This window comes from Gymnoscopelus braueri (genome assembly GCF_963280865.1).
Source record: "Gymnoscopelus braueri genome assembly, chromosome: 23".
NCBI lineage: Eukaryota > Metazoa > Chordata > Actinopteri > Myctophiformes > Myctophidae > Gymnoscopelus > Gymnoscopelus braueri.
The window spans coordinates 20087491-20096199 of NC_137625.1; positions in this window are offsets into that span (position 1 = coordinate 20087491).

Sequence of the window (8709 nt, forward strand, 5' to 3'; positions counted from 1 at the left end):
ATCCATGGCCATGAAGTAAGCGCTTTATATTTGAAATCTGAACGTTTATGTAGATGTACGGGTCGTAAATGGAGAAAGTGCAAACACCAGGTTGAAGTTCATCCATGACGGTCGTCTGTCACGACCGTCGTGTATCCATGGTTATGATTGGACAGGCTGAGGCTGCGTCACGCTAGACTGGGATCAATTCACTTTGCATTTTGCGGATCCGGTCTAGATCAGATGCGGAAACGGTTTGTGTGCGTTTATTCATATGCATTTAGACATTACCGGATACAATAGGCGCGCTTCAAACCGGATCTGAGCACTGAGGAGTAAATAGAAACTAGACATTTTCCTCCCAGAGAGTAAACGAGGGACAAGGTTGCCATGTCGGCTTATTATAAGCGACTTTGGGCTTCTTTTTCTGTTAAATTGCTTGTAAAAATTGGTAGTTGCGGGTTGCGTTTTTTTGGCTTGTTTCATAAGTGTACTTGCTTATTTAGGCTTGCATCCAAATGTTTTAATTATTATTTAAACCTGTGGTTCTCAAATATTTTCATGAAAATGTTTTGTGCCAGTGAGCATCTGTCTGTGGTTTTAGAATGTTTGATTTTTTTTTCCAAATATTCCACATTTTATTGCTAGAGTTTTTGAAAATAGCAGATCTACAAGCTCACAACGCGTCGCTGTGAGCCTGTAGATCGGTGGTCGGCTCATTTTGGGCTTGTTTTCTTAGAAATGGTTGCTTGTTTCTCTCTCTAAACTGGCAACACTGGACCGTGTGCAGAAAAGGGGAAATAAACATGGGTACACGAGACAAACACATAATATTATCTCCAATATTTGACCGCTGAACTTGTATGAGGATGGTGGGACTTGACCAAAGAGTGAATGTGGTGATCAACGGTGTGGGACAGTTGGTAAGGAGTCTGCTGCTGCTGGCCCACTACACCACAGTGACGGTGGTGTTTGTGGGTCGCATGGGACGGTGGATCTGGGAGGCGATCAACTGGATCGAACTGTGTGCGCGCTACACCGTGTCGTTCTTTGACCGCGTCTCCAGATGTTTGCATTGGCTGCGGTTCGCGTTGGGCTGTGGGTGGTGGAAGCGATGATGGAGGGATTATCTGGAGCAGGGCCGTGCTTTGCTGTAGGCAAGGTTCTCCAGATTCTGGAGATGTTCTGTACTGAAGAGGCAGCCCTGCCAGCAGATGGTCAGAATGACCTAAAGCAGTGGTTCTCAAACTCTTTCATGTCAAGGACCCCCAAACATATTCCTTTTGTTGTTGATATTTTTCAACCACAAAAAAACATCCATAATAGCAGATGTAGACGTGCTGTGAGCTTGCTTGTAGATCTGCTATTTTTGAATAGTGCTATGGTGGTTAAAATGATTGTGATGCTGCATTATCTACTTTTGCTGGGGACCCCACTTTGAGAAATGAGAACCAATGACCTTAAATATCCAAAATAACAAAAGTGGGTCCATGAGGCGGGCATGATCGAGGACCGCCTGAACCTGATGAAGGAGGGGGTTTGGAGCTTTGTGTGGAACCGATTGCGAAGCTGAAAGAGTGTCTGGTGGGATGGATTGAATTACGAGTGCCTTGGAGATCTGAAGTAGGCTAGCTTCTAGCCTTGGATCAAGAGACTATCATAGATGTATTTTGTCGAGTCTGACTTTTACCTTTTGCCATTCATTGCCAATATCAAAATCGATAGCAGCAGTTCAACTTATTTTTTAACATATGGCTGTATTATTTGCTAGTCAATCAATTACTGTCTGGGAGCTAGACTAGTGTGCCGATAATAACCATGTCCTGTTTTTATCCTACTGCACCACCACCTTAACCTGACTCCGTCAAATGGAAGAAGCTTGCGACACACCTTACCCAAAAACTAAACCAAGCTGAAACTTAACAAAATGTTGGAGCACACAGCTAACAACAGCCCCTTTCGGAACCATTTTTTGAGTGGTGGAAAAAGTACTCTAATGTCACTTTTACTTAAGTAAAATTATCAGTACTGCAATGCAGAAATACGCTGTTACAAGTAAAAGGCCGGAATTTAAAATGTACTTGAGTAAAAGTACAAAAGTATTGGTGTCAAAATGTACTTAAAGTACCAAAAGTAAAAGTACTCATTGTGCAGAATAATAAACGTATAAGAATCTTTTGAAAATAGCAGATCTACATGCTCTCAATGCATCGCATGATCGCATCCCACACATTGTGAGCTTGTAGATAGGCTATTTTCAAATTGCCGAAATATAGGGCTGAAGTGGTTAATGTTTTTTGATAATAACAAAAGTAAAGTAAACTTCTGCAAAGTAACTTGTAACTAAAGTTTTCAAATAATTGTAGTGGAGTAAAAGTGCAACATTTGCCTCTGAGATGTAGTGGAGTAGAAGTAAAAGTATTGAAAATGAGAAATACTCCATTAAAGTAATATTTCCTCAAAAGTGTACTTAAAGGGATATTTCACTTTCAAAAAAACTTTTGGTCATTTTATCGTCTACTCAGGCCTTTGTGAGCCCCCCAGACAGTTTTTAAGTTGCTCGATTCAGTATATATATATTTGATATAAATTTTATCAGACACGCCCCCTTCCTATACAAACCCATTGTAGCTTCAAACTCCATTTTAACCATGTTAGATTCATCAAAAACACCCGTCCTTGGTTCTGGTGACTCACCCTGAGGCCGTGTTTTTTCAGTTACTTTTTTCATTTATTTTAAATATATTTTTTTGAAAATTGAAAAAATTAAATACAATAAAAAAATAAAATAAAATAAACGAAAAAAATAATTGAAAAAACACGGCCCCCACACGCATTAGGAGGGCAGGGTGAGTCACCAGAACCAAGGACGTGTGTTTTCGACGAATCTATTACATGGTTAAAATGGAGTTTGAAGTTACAATGGGTTTGTATAGGAAGGGGGCGTGTCTGATAAAATGAATATAAATACTGAATCGAGCAACTTAAAAACTGTCTGGGGTGCTCACAAAGGCCTGAGTAGATGATAAAATGACCAAAAGTTTTTTTGAAAGTGAAATATCCCTTTAAGTGGGCTACAGTACTACCAGAAAAACGATGAAATATGCAGTTTCTTTGCAATTTTATGCGGGAAGTTGCGAAATATGCGTAAAGTTGTGAAATATGCGGCAATATGCGAAATATGCGATGCGAAGCGCATATTATCATGCGATGGCGCCTTTTTGAAAAAACATTACCCCCGCATAATTAAGCGCCATTGATTACCCCCGCATGATTATGCGCATGCGGTAGATTATGCGATCGCATAATCGCATTTTTGTGGAGGGTCTAGTAATAGTTACTTTACACCACTGATTTGGGATGATGACGGTATCCATCATCCCAAATACAAAAAGATATACAGGTGTTCCGAAAGGGGCTAACAGCGTTTACTACATTTACTTGGTCTTGTTCGTTTTTTATTATGCATGGTATTTTACTTTTGTATGTAGGCCTACTTTAGTATTCCTAGCATTATTATTATTATCGATATGCAACCGCAATAGTTCAAACAAAAATGAGAAATTATGCTGGACACTGGAAAATACTTGATATTCATCAGCTATAGGCTGTTGATTGATGTGTTTTCCAGGTTTACAGTAAACTAGGCTTATGTGACATGCAAACAGGATTGTGCAGTCAGGTTTTTATGCTTGGCCACATGAAGAATTTACCATGCCAAATGTATTATTTTTTTTTTACATCAATGACAAAGTTGAAGGTTATGTCTATGTATTTTTCTATGTTCTAAGCTTTAGGTAAATTTCCCACAGAAGTACCCAATATATCAGTTTGCACTTTGGTATAAGATTACTGTAGTGGTATTACCTATCATGATGTGATGTGACATGAAATGTTGTTGCTTTTTGTTTTTGTTTTACCTGCTTTTGTTTAGAAAGAATTCTTATAAAATGCTTTGGCAGAGCCAATATCATTTTAGAAGAACTTAATTCCATGGGCAACTGATATGAGGTGTAGGCATACTATTCATGGAAAGAGAAAAGCTGTTCTAATGTGACAAATTCCTTCCGTTTATTTTTTCATTTATAGGCAGATTGGCGGCTGAATGTAACCTATTTTATCAGCTGTAGTAGTCATGTCAAGCCATTTTAGGCTGAAATCAAATGGGTGAAACTATTGTCAATATTTGTGTTATGTAACTATGAATGACATAATTTCACTAAGTTGTTAATCAGTTGCCTACTCTTTAATTAAGCCTAACTAATACTTTGTCATGCGACAGTGTCACATTCCCAAAAGTAACAGATTTTCCAAAATGTTGCAAAGTGGCCTGCATGTTCTTGATCTTTTTTCCATTTTAGTGATTATGCCAATCCCTCTATGTCTTTAGTCCCCGTTACTGGTTACCTCCACTGTTTAGCCTTGCGGAGGGTGTAGACAACCACATGTCAACGATATATTCACCTGACAGGAGTTTCATCGCAAGGGCATAATGCATGCAGAGGAACAGGCTATTCCCAGTTCTGCTCCCTGCGGAACAAGTGCTCCAACCAATCTGTAGGAGTCATTAATGCAGAGATCACCCTCAGCAACTGGCTTCCAACCCATGAACACAGAGAGTCCAGCCAAACCCTGCTAATGTTTTTGTGGTATATTATCATTGAGATCAAGTGACTGTGTTTGTTAGAATGATACATTAACTTACAGTATATTGTAATGACTGCTTAAGTCACTCAATGACCCAAGCCTTTTGACTATGTTATCTAAATAAAGTCATCTGGAAATATTTTTAATACATAATTTCCTTTGTTTTCTGTGATTCCTACTCACAAAGTTAAACACACCGTTATACTCAGGATGGGAAATAATGGTTTGTCTAGTATCACAGTCTAAAATTCACCCTTTACATAATCACAACAATGCCTTATGGTTCTACAAAATAGATAACTATTTTAAGAGCTCATTGCTCAACGAAGGCCAGTCTCAGAAAATACACGAACTACACACACACTGAGCTAGATGTATTCACATGAACTGATTTGTTGTAATGCAGTGGTTCTCAAACATTTTTGAGCTCTGGACCACTAGCATATTTCAAACCATCCACAAGAACACCCAGACCCCTACTACTACCACTACTACTTATTTTATAAGCAGGCATAACAGTAATATCTTTTATTTGTAGTTTTTTTTTTTTTTCTTAAACCTGGATTTATACTTACAGTAGATGTTGCGCAATGAAAATTGTAGATGTACAAGCTCAGTGTGACGTGTTGTGAGCTCGTAGAGCTGATATTTTAGGTGTGCAACACCGTGTGCAACTAAGCACATCAAGCCGTTAACAGTAATTATAAAAGTTTGCTACATTTATCAAAGGTACGATATATAGATGGTGGATTTAAACAGTCTAAAACATTTTCCAATGGGACACCTTTTAATTGTGCCATGGACCATTAGTGGTCCGTGGACCACTGGCTGAAAAACAGGGTTTTAATGTATCCATCTCCTCGAGTGAGGGGGATGAAACATGAAAGGCAGCAGATGGCTACACCAGGGTAGGGCCGCTGTAGCTTAGTGGGTAGAGAGGCCTTAATGAGGCTGTCAGGTAATCAAAGGGTCACCTGTTTGCTTCCAGGCCCCTGTTTGTGTTGAAGTGTCCCTGAATAAGACCTTTGGAGGTCAGACCATTGGAGGTCACAAGGGGCATGTTCTGACACCTTAACTGGAACCAGGTTACAGTTAACCAAAACTAGGGGGGTCCCCAGATGACAGTGAAGTGACAATTTAAGGCCTTTTAAGACCTTTTTAATACCTAAAAAAAATGAAAGACAGAAAAAAGACCATTACTGCATCAAAAGTACTCAACAAACTATACTATAAAAATGTATCAAACATTGGACAAATTGTCAAATAATTTTGAAAATAGCGAACATTTTGAAAATAGCTCACAACACCTCGCATTGAGAGGCGTTGTGAGCTTGTACAGAAGCTCTGCTCTTTTCACAATATTTATCTGTGGAACAGAGTCAAACAACATGTAATGCCTCAACTCCTAAAATTTCAAGTGCTTGTCAGGATGGGGGGTCCCCAGTTCAAATATGATTATTTTGAGAGGTTGCGGCCTAAAAAGGTTGAGAACCAGCCCGGACCGCTCTGCATCTAGGCTCCATTGCAGCCTTACAGTGTGATGCGAGTTTGAGTCCCGATCCCGAAGACCTTTTCTGCATGTCACTCCCCGTCTCTATTTCCCCATTTCCGGTCTATGTACTGTACACTATCAATAAAGGCCGAAAAAGCAACAACAACAAAAAAGTTGAGAACCACGGCTCTAGCAGTCTCATACACACAAAATCAGTTATTTCACAGAGAATGACCTGCAGGCTTTGGAGATGCACCTCTGGCAAACTTAAAGGAAGCTGAACTTCATGACAGAGTGCCAGCTCACCATGCATGAGTTTAAACAGTTCTTTGGGATGCGGGTCTTGGACCCAGGCAAAGGTCTACACAGAGCAGATGTCCACGGCAGTATTTGCATATATAGCCTATTCAAACCAAAGTACTTGTCATGTGGCTGCCTGCCAGTAACAGGATCACAATCTAATTTGAGCCTTGAATCCGTTTGAATAAACATTGGCTTAAATGAACAGAAAGGTTCATTACAGGATGTGTCTGGAAACCGTATTTATCTGCAGCATCTATATTTAGTAGCCCTGTCAGCTTCAATTACAGGGGGCTGTGAAAATCGTAATGCATGATTTAATTTGAGATTATCTCTTCCAGACAAAGCCTTGATGCCTAGTTTCGTGCCTGTGTTTATGCCTGTCTGAAAATCATGCCTGTCACCTCATGGACTGAATAAAGAGGATGACTTGAGGTGTTTTCTGTAAACATTTTCTGGATATTTAGAATAAGTCATGTATGATGTTCAGCAAGAGCTGAGGATGAACTTTATCAGTCAGTTCATGCAATGTAACACACTGATTAGATATGTCAGATATGTCTCGACTCTGACATTCTCCAATTCAATATAATGGCATTCCAAGTTAACATGAGGAAGTTTTCTTTAATGTGGAGGACAATGGCTAGGATAACTGCTCGGTACATTTAATTGCTACTTTCACAGCCAATTTGGTTAAAATATGCCTATGCACATGACAAGACTAATATAATTCATTTTCATTGCCACAGTGATGACAGCTGACTCTCTAGTATAGTTCTGAATGGATCAAGACAGAAGATCCTGTGAGATACAGTCTGGGCTACTTTGCTACATTCACCCCACTTTTATATCTGGAAACCTGGCATGGGTCACGGCACCTATGTAACCACCTGGATTCGAACCCAGGTATCCCTTATGGGAAACCAAACATCTACCACTCACTCCAAAAAGTAATCCCTCCTGGTCATGGGAGATATCAAGGCTTCTGGGCTACAGGCAGGGCTACTCTGCTACACAAAAGTTCATTCTAGAGCCAGCTTAATTCCGCATGGGCACCACAAGACAATGAATAAGTAACAGACTGATGTACATATAATTATTTGTATTTTTTGGTACTGTGTAGACTGATGCTAGGTTCTTGGTTGACCTATGAACCTATTACTGAGGCACTGACTACACTGTCTCTATGCATTTGATGTACGCGTTTACCTTGTTTATTGTAAATCGCTCTGGATTAAGAGCATCTGCTAAATGCCTAAATTGTAAATTGTAGGTCTGTTTTGCAAACAGTATGGTACTGCACAGGCTTATGAAACAGCTTTTTTCACTTTATGGGAGAAAACTGAAGACAAAAAAAAAAAAAAAGAGAAGTATGACTAAATTACAGAAGTGGTCAATTTTATCACCAACTTCATGTCATGGGTGGACTGGAAACAAAAGTCAGCCTGGGAATATCAATTACAGCGGCCCTCATATTTGTAATTAAAGAAATAATAATAATGAAAGTAGTGAAAGCTCATCTGTCAATCAAATAAATACAATAAAATAAATACAAATTAAAGGGCCCCAGCATGATAATCTATAGGACAGGAACCCTACGGTCTTTTTCACAAACCAGTATTGTACTGCACTGCACTCATATTTTGACACTACTTGCCTTTTTTTTACATTATGGGAGGAAACTGATTACAAAAAGATAAAATAAGAGAGAATTTCATCATCAACTTTATGTTGAAATTTGTGGACCAGTAGATCATATCTCACACTAGATACTGTAAATGGTGCTAAACAGCAGTAAAAGTGGTTGTGTGTGTGTGTGTGTGTGTGTGTGTGTGTGTGTGTGTGTGTGTGTGTGTGTGTGTGTGTGTGTGTGTGTGTGTGTGTGTGTGTGTGTGTGTGTGACACACACACACACACACACACACACGTGTCCACTATGCAGAAACAAGAAGATACGTAGAAGGAGGGATGGCTGGTACAGTATCAATAGTACAGCAAAAGTGTTGCAAATATTCAGATGTATTGAAAAAACGTATTTGTGACAACACTAAAACTGCAGACTAGAAACAAATGTATGAACATTTTCCACTGAAAAATGAATACATTCATATTATTTTTATGATTATTATTGTATGATAAATGGACTGCATTCAAATGTGCTTTATAATGGAACATAACTGCAACAACAGTGTAACCTGTGTAACATGCAGTAACCTGGGGGTTACGGGACGTCAGAATAATGGACTGTCTGAATAATGACATGGCACCGTCAGCACTCGCTATGCAACACT